The 12210-nt window shown below is 36.3% G+C and overlaps 1 protein-coding gene and 1 long non-coding RNA gene across 3 annotated transcripts in view; one reads left to right on the top strand and one right to left on the bottom strand.

Annotated features, from left to right (window-relative positions):
* The window catches only part of LOC132115902 (uncharacterized), a 411617-nt gene that overhangs the window by 42795 nt on the left and 356612 nt on the right, over window positions 1-12210 (bottom strand). The gene's annotated exons all lie outside the window — the stretch shown is intronic.
* The window catches only part of dipk2ab (divergent protein kinase domain 2Ab), a 59045-nt gene continuing 49811 nt past the window's right edge, over window positions 2977-12210 (top strand). Inside the window, exon 1 of one of the 2 annotated variants that reach the window (XM_059524306.1) lies at window positions 2977-3401. The gene's annotated coding sequence lies outside the window, so the exon portion shown is untranslated. The remainder of the gene's footprint in view (window positions 3402-12210) is intronic. The other variant, XM_059524307.1, reaches the window with a different exon arrangement.

The raw sequence follows: 12210 nt of genomic DNA, 5'->3' as shown, positions 1-12210 counted from the left end.
AGTAAAGCAGACAATTAATGAAGATTTTAATGCTGTCATTTAGAAAACGCCAAGTTCATTGTTCATCCTCAGTCTCCAACAATAAAAGCTTAAATGAAGCGTGCTTTCTGGGGCTAAGCATTCGTTCAGAGTAATTGGTGCCATCTTTGAGAGCGCTTTGAACTAGCTGACCTGAACACTCAGCCCTTGTTAGAGAGGCCAGCGGAAGGGGAAGTGAGCAATGCACCTTAAGCTCTGAGAATGAGCTTACATCACGACTGCTACTGCTGGATTTGGAAGGGCTCTGAATGGGAAACATTTACATTTTTATTAAAGAAAGTGAAGATTATGTGGAATTATTCTTGCGTTGATTGGTGAATCGGATGGGTGAATTCATTTTATGATAGAAAAGCTGAAAGTTTGCCTGATAGTTGTGTTTGAGTTTGTTTTCAGTTTTGGGCATTTGTTTGACTTTAATTAAAACTTTACAGGTTTCTTCTTTTGATTATATAAGGTCACACTAAAACTTGGAAGGTTATTATGCTTTTGTGATTTGATTTTTATTTCAAATGCATTTTATTTTATTATTTAACCCTTGTCCTAGACCCAGGCTTTCAAACTTAATTTATGGAAACACATTGTGGGGACATGACCAGAACAAAGGCAGGGAGACACTTGCAGTCTCCCTGCTTGCAGTCAAAAAAAAAAAAGTTTATTTACTCACATCAGACACTGGAGACATTAAAGTTGACCCTCCTCATGGAGGCCCCAACCAACACTAAAACTCTGAGAGGCCAAGTATGCCCTTTTTAAATTCAAGGGTCAAACCATCCTAAATTATAAGGAAACCCACAAAAAGGAAAATCATATACACACATAAACAGCCACATAAACTCAATTGAAGATAAAGTTCAAAACAACGTAAGATCAACATTACAAAAATACATTCAAAAACTGAACAATACATTTACATATACACACACATTCAAAATAAACAAACGATGACCCCCTGCTCTGACTAACCAGTAGACTATGCCTACATTACCCAGAATTCCATTTGATGGTATAAAATAGGAAACAGGAAGGCCGCACTTCCTCTTAAACCCTCATCCCCAAACCATGCTGTAGTCATAAGCCCAGAGGAAAAAAGGTAAGGAAATCAAGCAAACTTTGAATAAATAACTACAAAAAAATTACCCTTTTTGGCGTCTCTTTCTTGACCTAATGTGCACCTTAGACCAGAAAAAATAAAGCCAAAAACAAACATTCATATCAATAATATAAACCAAACTAATATAAACCATTCAAAAACACAGGGCATAGCCCACAGATTAAAGATGACTTATGACATCGTCACACACATGAAATTATTACATTCGTAATACTATGACTCTCTGAATAAAGTAAACAATGTAAACAATTCAGTATTCATAATGTGTAAAGGGATTTAAATGATTTGATTTATAGATCAGTTCTGATGTCTTTTCTGCCATAACCAGCTATTTTGCCCCTTCCGAAAAGAAGCGTAGCTACTTAATTTCATTTATATTGAATACACATTTGTGTACTTCAAATCAATGCATAAAAGAATACACTTTCATGACTATGTAAAGTATGTTTCTTAACATGCTATATTTAAAAAAAGTGAATTTTAATGTCAAGAAGTTTTACTTTAAAGCACATTTAAAATCGTTTTATTTTATTCTTCTGTTGTGCTTTAAAGTATACTTATTTTGATGCATTGATTAACATACTAACATATAAAAAAATAAAACTTATTAAGTTTTGATTATAATTCAAAACTTGATTATAATTCAACTGTAGTGTTACTATTATCGATAAAATAATACATTTAAATTTCATATATTTGAATTTGTTTTTCTATATTTGAAATATTTTATGTTTAATTCCATGATACAGGGCATACGTTTCAATAGAAATTACATCATAACACATTTGATCTATCTATCTATCTATCTATCTATCTATCTATCTATCTATCTATCTATCTATCATAAATAAAATAGTGTGCAAACATTTTTATACAGCGTAGATAGAAGTACGCATATACAATTAAAAGGGAAAATAAATAATTGTATTCATGTACCACTAGGTGGCAGCACGTGCAAATATTTTTTTATTTAGTACTATAGAATGATTTCCTTTAGTTGGCATCTCAAAACATTGTTGCTGTAATTAAGTCTCTGTCGTCCATGATTATTTCAATATAAAGTTATTAGAGCGGAACCACCGTCTGTGTATAATATAAAAAAAACATTGGCATTACTTGAATTCCAAAGGAGCGTTTTTTTTTTTTTTTTTACTTTAAGGACATTTATTGTGGACGTATGTAAACAGTTCCTGTTTTTCCTGTGTGTAATTTCAACGAAATGTTTTATTTTTAGTTTAATTGGGTTGAACTGCGTTATACGGGAACAAAATATGTTTGTTGCTTGTAATATCATTAATAATTCAGTGCAGGTTCTTCTCCTTTTCCCCTGTTTCAGCAGAAGATTTTGTGTTTTTAGGAACGAGTCCAGAGCAGCCACCGGCTCTCCAGGCTTTGGCCCACAGGCGTCCTTAAGGAATATGGCCAGGCCACATGGTTTTACAGACATCATTTGTGAAGAAATGGATTTCGGAAGTGCCACTCGGTTAGACGGTTTGCTAACAAAGCTCGTCCAGAATGATCCAGGTGATCACCCGGATGACATGCGCCTCTTTTATTTCATTAAAGCCATCCATATCAGTCAACATTTTCTTTCCTTCTTTCTTAATTGCAGTTTATTATACATATTTATTATTTTATTTTTTTGTTATTTTTACGTTTTTCTTTTGCGCCGTAGATTATATGTTTTTAAATAATTTATTCGGTCTCTAGAGCAAAGCTATATTCACCCATCATGGAAAACGAGGACAGTGCTGCGCGTAACGGGAGGCGGGAGCGGGCGCCATGACAACGCCCTCAAGCCAATAACGTAAAGCGATGAAGGACGTCGCAAATACTGACTGCTCGGTGTTGGAAAGAGTCGGTCGCTGTGGATAGCTGGTAGTGCTGGAGATCAGCAGCAGTGTGTGTGGAGACCGTGCTCGATCAAACTCCTGTTCTCGACAGATCGAGAGTCCTGCTCCAGAAGTCCTGCACATATAAACGACTGATTCTTATAAGAGATTGAAAATTAGAGGCTTGACCATTGTTTATGCCTCTGGCTAGGGTGCTTACTGGCTGGTCTCCTAATGGAAAGAGCGTCTGAGTTTGTCTGATGTGAGTCGCTGAGCGTCTGGGATACAATGTTTCTCGGGTTTCTTTTTTCGGAGCGTCTCACGCGCTACAGAGTAACAGCAGCTCGAGCGCTCCATCCAGCCTGAGTAACCGAGCCAGAGACTCACTCCTGCAGGACTGACTGAAGAAACTGTCTCAGGTTTGTTGGCAGCTTTTTCTCTCTCTTTCTCTCTGTCGGTTGTTGAAACGTATTTCGTCCAGTCAGTTCACGTTCGTTGGTTGGTTCCATAAACGCTGTTTCTAGACACACATCTGTCTTCAGTTTATCGAAAACCCCGACATGTCTGGGAAAAGACTCGGGAATTTATTTATGATTATTTTATTGTCTCTTTTGTGAACACAGAACCGTTCAAATCTAAAAAAGATCTACAATCGTTAATTACATTTACCTATTAATAACGAACTGCTGAAAAGTCATGAAAATTGGTTAAAAAGTTTTGATCTAAATTTTTGTTTTGTTTTCTTGTTGAAAAGAATGAAAATACGTTTCATGAAATTATATATACACACACATACATGCATACATGCATCAGTCTGTCTGTGTCATAACTTGTCTTTTCAATTAGACTTGAAATGAGTTATACACATGTATAGCCTATGTGTAAATGTATGTGAGAAGTATGTGTACAACTCATTTCAAGTCTAATTCAAAAGACAAGTTATGACACAGACAGACTGATGCATCATTTCTTGTTCTCATCTTGTATTCTGAAACAGCACAGCTCAGGAGATCATGAAGTAGGTTTCAGATTTCTTGGCACTGATCTGACACTTGAAATAACATGATATGATTCAGCTGCTGACCTCCGAGCAGTCTGCGAGTTCTCTGGATTATAATTTGATTTACTAAGCATTAACACCCATACACTTATTGATCAAGCTGAGACTTTTTAGGTCTATGGGTAACTGTGTGTTTATCCTATTAAAAAGCACGAGACTGTATAGATTTTTGGTTAAATATATGAAGGGGTTTTATTTGCTGTAAATGGTCTTCATTTCTTCCACCTTCTCTAGTTAGTTTTAATTGGTCCTGTGGTGTAACAGATTCCTTTTTAGGAGTAGTCTTGCATATTAGACTAATAAACAAGGCTGTCAAACAAAACGCTGCGTAAATATATGCACATTACATCTTAGTTCATCTCATTCATATTACTTTTTGATCGGCCACCCAATTATTATTCTTTCCAAAAACACCATATGGTTTTATTTTAATTGAAATAGACCTTGCAAATGTTATTGTTTGCCTCTTTGCCACCTCGGTCTGCGATGTTATGCTGTAACTTGATCGATCATTTGTCAGGACGCATAGTGTAAGTGAGAAAGCCACACCTGTATTATAAACCACAGCTCACAACATCAGACTCACTATCAAGTGTTGATATTGTATTAAGCCTTATTTTTTCAAGCTATGCATCTTGCATTACCACCAATAGTATGAAAAACAAGACATTAAGCCTTTTCTGACAACTTTGCTTTTGTCAAGATAATTAAGACTATGTATACTATAACGTTTTTAAATGTGAGTTTTCATGCACCCTCCTTGTGAAGTTAAGACATCATGTTGATGGCTGACAAAGGCATCTGTTTGCATAGTACTTGTGAATACAAGGCGAACGATGTGTCTGATTTGACTAAAACGTTTGTTCGACTGTCTCTAAACAATACACTCGTTTGCCTAAATAACTTGCATACACTGGGATTTGTGTTAGTTCTCTGGGAGTCGTTTCAAAATATCCAGATCGAAAGCTTTTAGAAAAGCTATAGATGTTTTGTAACCACATCATTGAGTTTAAGATTCAGGTGTCAACTTTGAATGCGAATGGGGTTAATCAGTAATTTAGAGTGTTTTTATTTGTTAGTATTTGAAAGAAAATTTGTTTCCATTCATCATTGTCTGCGAGGGTTGCTGGACTGAGGCAGCTCAGTTGTGGATGACTGTTTTTGTGATCAAACATTATTGACTCCTGCAGTCGATAACCTTGGCAACTGCAGTTCTTCACCCGGCCGCCTGCAGCTCAGCATGTGCAAAGCTAATGACAAGGCCATTGTAGAATGCTTAATGTAATGGGAATAAAGTTAACAAAATCCACTCAGTACAGTCTGAAACTTAGATTCAAAATGTTAAGAATTAGGGGCCTTGCTAAAAATGTTTTGTTATCTTTAGCCTTTTTGCTATATTCAATATATAGTTCTGTTTAGCCCATGTGTTTGTTCTGAATTGGATTTAAAGAGAGAGAGAGAGAGAGGGGAAAAAAGGTTATATTTATTTCATCTACAGCTAGAGGAACCATAATTTCTGCTAAACAGCCATTGTAACCAAGGAGATTCCAAATGTTTATAGTTGAATATAGCATGAAATTAAAATGTTTTCAAATTAAAATTAAAAAGTCTTTTCATATATTGCAATAATGTGAAATGGAGCCTACAATCTAGGGGTGTCGCGATATACTGGTATTGACGAGAACAGTAATATTCAGTTCATGAAATATCAACAATGTGTTAATTTAGGGTGTGACAATATACCGGTATTGGTGATAACCATAATATTTAAAATGAACAGGACACTTATGATAACGACACGCAAACAGCCTACTCCGGCACCGGTACCTGGTTGACCTCCCAGGGGGCAGTATTGTGCCTTAACTCTGACATATGTCACACAAGAAGAAGAGGCAGTGCACAGCTGCACTACTCCGAAAAGAACCAATAGTATCCACGCTGCTGGTCTGCAGATGAATATGTCTCAGAAGAACCATTTTCAATATTATCCAGACAGTAAGTTGCCATTATTTTACTAGTTATTGAATGGGAGCTGTTACATCAACCTATTAACAGTGGTTTCCTGTTTTAATATGTTTAAATACTGTATTTTCCGGACTATAAGTCGCAATTTTTTTCATAGTTTGGCTGGTCCTGCGACTTATAGTCAGGTGCGACTTATTTATCAAAATTGATTTGACATGAACCAAGAGAAATGAACCAAGAAAAAACATAACTGTCTACAGCCGCGAGAGGGCGCTCTATGCTGCTCAGTGCTCCTATAGTCTACCACTGAAAGCATATTGCGCCCTATCACGGCTGTAGACGGAAATGTTTTTTCTTGGTTCTGAATAAATGCGACTTATAGTCCAGTGCGACTTATATATGTATTTTTCTTCATCATGACGTATTTTTGGACTGATACGACTTATACTCAGGTGCGACTTATAGTCCGAAAAATACGGCAATAGGGTGATTCTTTTTGAAAGTACCGCGCTTTCCTTACGCGTCTAATTTTGTATTTGCAATCAAGTCATGGCCAATACTGCCTTTGTGTAGCAGTTGATTTCTTTGTTCAAAACTATTACACTATTAAAACTGATCTAGAAAAACTGAGCGACCACATTAAGCTCTGTAAAAATGTAAAGTTGGTCACATTGCCATTCACTTAATGCCTCATCTGCGGTCATTCTAGGTGCACATTAATTAGAAGTGCGTTAACTGCATGACTTCATTGGCGCCGGCGTAACTATAGGTTAAAGAGATTAAAATACGGGTACGCAAGTTAACAGGTTAAAGCTATCACTTTTGATGTGAATATTTATTCTTTATACTATTGAACTTAACAGTATTGTCTCTCTTGTTATTTCACAGGGAGCTCCAAAGAAGACCTGAAGAAGTGAAAATGCATGTGCCCTGTGTTTATCAGTATCCTTATGTTTATTGAGTAAAAAGAAAAACAAAATGAAGTAAAAATAAAGTTGGCTTATTCTCTAATGTTTCTATAGATATCGTGATATATCAATATCGTGAGTTCTGTAGGACACAATGACCGTGGTGTGAAAAATCTAATATCGTGACAGCCCTACTAAAATCAGACCAGTGTGATTAAAAAATTCAGTGCGTCATGTGATCAAATGCTGAATTCAAATCTCGCTTTTGGAACCAGAGACGGATGCTGAGCGTTTGCCATATCACAACTATTCAGACATTTAAATGCGCATAAGCATTAGCAAAATATACATTCATAGTTTGAAAGTTAGGGAAGCGGCAAAAACGATCCTTACATATTCAGCTGGAATATTTTAAACTCATGTGTGAAAAGGTTAAGTCATGTTTTAGCTGTCTTCAACATCTGTTTTAACACTAATGTTTTGCTTGTCTCGACTTGCAAAACAAGGAAATATTCTGACATTAGTATGTAGGAAACTCATTCAACATGCAGTGGCATTTCCATTCAGTTTTGCATAATCGTATCTTTCTTTCCTGAGAGTGAACCTAAGATATATTCAGGGAACAACAAAAAAAAAAAAAAAGAAAGAAAAGAAAAGAAAAAGAAGTTCCAGGCACAAAAAGGTAGTAAGGACATTACTAATAGTCCATGTGACATCAGTGGTTTAACCTTCATTTTATGGAACTATTATAATACTTTTGTGCTCAAAGGAAACAAAAATAACAACTTTATTCAACAATTTCTTCTCCTCTGTGGTCTTCGATGTGCATTCATGAGAGTCCCACGACGCATGTGTGTGGTGCTGGTGACACAGGAGTCAGTGTTCTGATGTAGAATCCAGATGTGCTGCACCTTGTTTACAAGTAGAGGAATGCACACACATGCATCACAGTATTGTCGTGAACGAGTGTAGAAGACTGACACAAAAATTCTTCAACAAAGTAATTCTTTTTTGGTTTGTGCACAAAGTATTCTCGTAACTTAAGAAAAATAAGATTGAAGCACTGATGTCACATGGACTGTATTAACAATGTCTTTAAAAGGAGAAGTTCACTTCCAGAACAAAAAATTACAGATAATGTACTCACCCTCTTGTCATCCGAGATGTTCATGTCTTTCTTTCTTCAGCCGTAAAGAAATTGTTTTTTGAGGAAAATATTTCAGGATTTCTCTCTCATTTTCTCCTCCAACTTCAAAATTGTCCTACATTGCTGCAGAAGTACCGACCTAGTGTTTACAAAGTGTACATACAAAGAAGATCAAATGCCCTTTACAAAAAATAAAATGATTTAAATAAAACTAACGGTAAATCAGCTGTCTTGAACCAGGAAAAAAAAAAGAAAAACACTGAGCTTGGCAAGACGAGCATTTGAGATTAAAAATATATCAGTTGTAATTTTCTTCTAGGAAATGACTGATCGTTTCGCTAGATTCTGCATTTAAACTGCATTTTGGAAGTTCAAACTCGGGGCCTCCATAGAAGTCCATTATATGGAGAGAAATCCTGAAATGTTTTGCTCAAAAAACATAATCTCTTTACGACTAAAGAAAGACATGAACATCTTAGATGACAAAGGGGTGAGTACATTATCTGAACATTTTTGTTCTGGAAGTGAACTACTCTGGGCCTTGACCGAGGTTACTCCGTTGCTGTCTTTGCAGTGTCAGAAAGCTCTCGGATTTCATCAAATCTTTAAGAAGTAAAGTGTCAATTAAGTTTTTACACTGACTTCAAAGACCAAATAAATGCGGTAATTTAAAATGTTGCATATATTTTATTGTGAGCAAAATCCATTGCTGGCTCATTATCCCTTCTCCGTACTCAAAGTTCCTCTTCAGAGCCAGTTTGTTCCTTTGTGCTGACTCTTCTAAGATACTGTTCAACCTTTGTTTTGGCATATTCTGAGCTGATTTTTGGTGTTAAGTGGCATTCGGTGGCCCTCATGCCTGGGTTTCCTACTTTTATTCACCGCCTGAACGGTGGGTGAGAGGGAGGAGAAACTTTGAGTAATGGAGTGGTAATTCAAAACAGAGGCATGTGGGCATAATGAGGTTGTTAGAAATTAAACATTTCATCAGTGAAGTTAGAGTAAATTTGTCTGTTTTTCTGCATCGTTTCTACACCTCCATATACCTAGTAGTAAGGCATAAAACTAGCTTAATTAACACCAAACTAGAAACTAATTGAGATTCAAAATAGCTTAGCATTGTTTAGCACAGTTTAACATCTATTCAGTGTCTTTATATAACATATATGCACAAATTGCACAAAAAAAATCACAAAATTTAGTGCAGAATTAATGAGAATAAAGTGCTGAGAAGCTGGACACTCTGTACATCAAGAGTTAATGTGTCCATTACACATATTTAGAATAACATGCAATTATTAAAGTAATGAAAGTGAAATAATTGTATTTATTTATTGTATTATTCTTTCTTTCTTTTTTTAATTTGTAACTTTTGTTTTATGGGTTTAACAAATCAAAATACTGCAGAAGAATCCCCTGGGGATGTTTGGGATTATTGTTCTAGTGTGTTAAAGGCCTTTAGCTTGAAATATGAGAAGCTGATCATTTAACAGGGTGACTTAAATCTTTTGGAAGGTCTTGTAAGGATGTTTGAGAAAAGTAAAATCTAATTCTACTGTCATTTTTGGTTTGCGTGAGTCTTGATCTGAATCATACCCCCACAGGCTTATCCTACTGAAGTTTGAAATGAGCCCTATAAATGTCAAAGTGAAAGAATCAGCAGGAGCCTTTGCAAAATGCTTTCGTTTCCCCACCAAACCTTTCAACGTCATTCATTTAAAAGAGGCCCCTGCATCCTGAAATATGATTGAGTTTCCGTAACTGTGGGTGGACATGGACCTGATTGCTGGAGCGAGAACTCCTTAATCTGGTGCGGTGTGAAGCAGGCAGCGCGTGCAGTGAAGCTTGTTTGCTTTCGCTCTGCCAATCTGTACTCAAACCAACGGCAGTGCATCACGTCGACCAAGGCTTTTCTTGACTGCCTCATTTTTTCCTGAAGAGAAATGTGCACAGTTTATCTTTGTCTCTGCTCAGTGAGTGAAAAACCGGGATGTCATTCTGTTAAATGGCACCCAGAGATCATATCGTGTTCAGTTGTTTTATGAATGTTCAGTCTTGAATCTAGTCCTCTGTAATAGACAGTATGCACGTTCTTCTTATCAAGATCTGTGTTATCCCTCTTCCTTTTGCTGCATTCCAAATGAGTTATTTCCCAAATGTTTAAACCTTAAAGGGGTTACTACACCCCAAAATGAATTTTTTTTTTTTAAATTTATCACTGAACCACATGTTGTTCCAAGCTCATAAAATCTTTGTTTGACTTCGGAACAGTCTTCGGCTATACACTGCTTGTGTCCAGCGGATATTCTCCAAAATGGTGCTACGGTGATGCGGAGAGAACGAGTAGATGAATTGTTGAATAAAGTCGTTATTTTTGTTTTCTTCACATACAAATAGTATTTTCGTCGCTTCATAAAGTTACAGTTGAAACACTGATTGCAGATGAGTCCAGAAAATATGGAAGACATAGTCAGAATTGTCTTGATGGCAGATGGACTATTCTGACGATGTCTTTTATACTTTTCTGGACCTTTACAGTGTAATTTACTTGGCAGTCTATGGGACAGTCACATGCCTCCTGGTTTTCATCCAAAAATATCTTAAATTGTGATCTGAAGACAAACAAAGCTTTTACAGGTTTAGAACAACATGACCATTTTCAGTATCCATTTAATTGCTTTTATATTTATGTACTAGAAATCAGTATTTTCCTATAGTTATGTTTTTGTCCTAGAAAATCAAAACTTGTCATTTTCTGTCGTTCTTAGTAATCAATGTCACAACAGAAGAGTCAAGTTTTAAATAGGAAAAATATTTTTTTTAAAATCTCTTTGCTCATCTTTGAGCAAGATGTAACGGTCTAATCAGATTCAATGATCTATGCTAAGCTAAGCTAAAAGTGCTACCGCCAGACCCGGAGATCGGCTAAATGGATTCAAATACAGAAAATCAACTTTTTAACTCTAGGGGAGGTGGAAAATGAGCCTATTTTTTGTGTTCTTTTAAGACTGCAGTTATATCTAGCCTATGTTCTTACACACGGAACATACAAAACCATTTTCCAAAACACATGATTGTACTTTTCATTCATAACTGTGATAAATTAAAGTCTATGGGCTTTAATATGTCCCCACTCAGCACAGGAAAGAAAATTGTGCTTGTCAGATAATTTCATGGGATCTTTAAGCGTAATGTATAGTATTTTGCTTAATCAAAATGTAGCTTATTTTTAGGACCATTAGGATGTTTCACATTGGCAGTATATGAAAAATATATATATTTTTTTTCTCTCGACGTGAAATATGATGGCTTTGCAGGACTGATATGACTTTTATAATTTGTGGTGTGGATTCTCTCCCCCCCCCCCCCCCCCCTTCCCCCAGCAACTCGGATCTCACTAGGTCAATTAAAATGCAAAGAAATTAATCAAAATGCTAGCTAATCACACTGACTCGTCTACTAATGAGCACAGCTCTCGAAAACCATCATTTGTAATAGGCATGGTGTAATGAGCTTTAATTGAAAATGGCCCATTTGCATGGTAAGCGGCCATATAAAGAATTTGGTGCTACTTGCATGTGTCCGCCTCATATGCCTTATTTGCATTACTGCTGATGTGCTTCATCTGTATCAGTGACACTCCTGTGTCAGATATATTGAAACGGTGCTCGGCGCTGTTTCACCTCCCCAAATTACCTTAGTGACACCAGGCTTTTTCAAAGGGGAATCTTCAAAGAAAGATTAAAACTTTCAGGGCAACTCTGATCAAAGGTTAAACTACATTCACCATGACTCTTCTGGTGATACACAGAGGAGTGCATCCATTTGAAAGAAGAAACAGCCTAATTTTCTCTCCAGGTGATGGAAATAATCACAGATCATTTGCTTTTGTTCATTGACCAGCAGTATGGTAAACTGTTTCCGTCACATACTTTGTTTCAGGGGTGCAACATTTTTCTTAATGTTAGCTCAGTTTTTAAAACACTCACTTTTTTTAAACTAACTTTCTCTTTTCTTTTTTTTATCCGTAGTTGTAAGGAGCTATTTTGAGGGAAATATGAGCCAGCACAGTCTGGTACAGTATGTCTCGCCGTTTATTGGTCTGGCTGAAATCCATCTCGTTACAGTCCGGAAAGCAATGCATTCGC

Source organism: Carassius carassius, chromosome 35 (genome assembly GCF_963082965.1).
Source record: "Carassius carassius chromosome 35, fCarCar2.1, whole genome shotgun sequence".
Taxonomy (NCBI): domain Eukaryota; kingdom Metazoa; phylum Chordata; class Actinopteri; order Cypriniformes; family Cyprinidae; genus Carassius; species Carassius carassius.
Note: the sequence above shows the minus strand (reverse complement) of the source record. Positions and strands in the feature narration are given on the sequence as shown.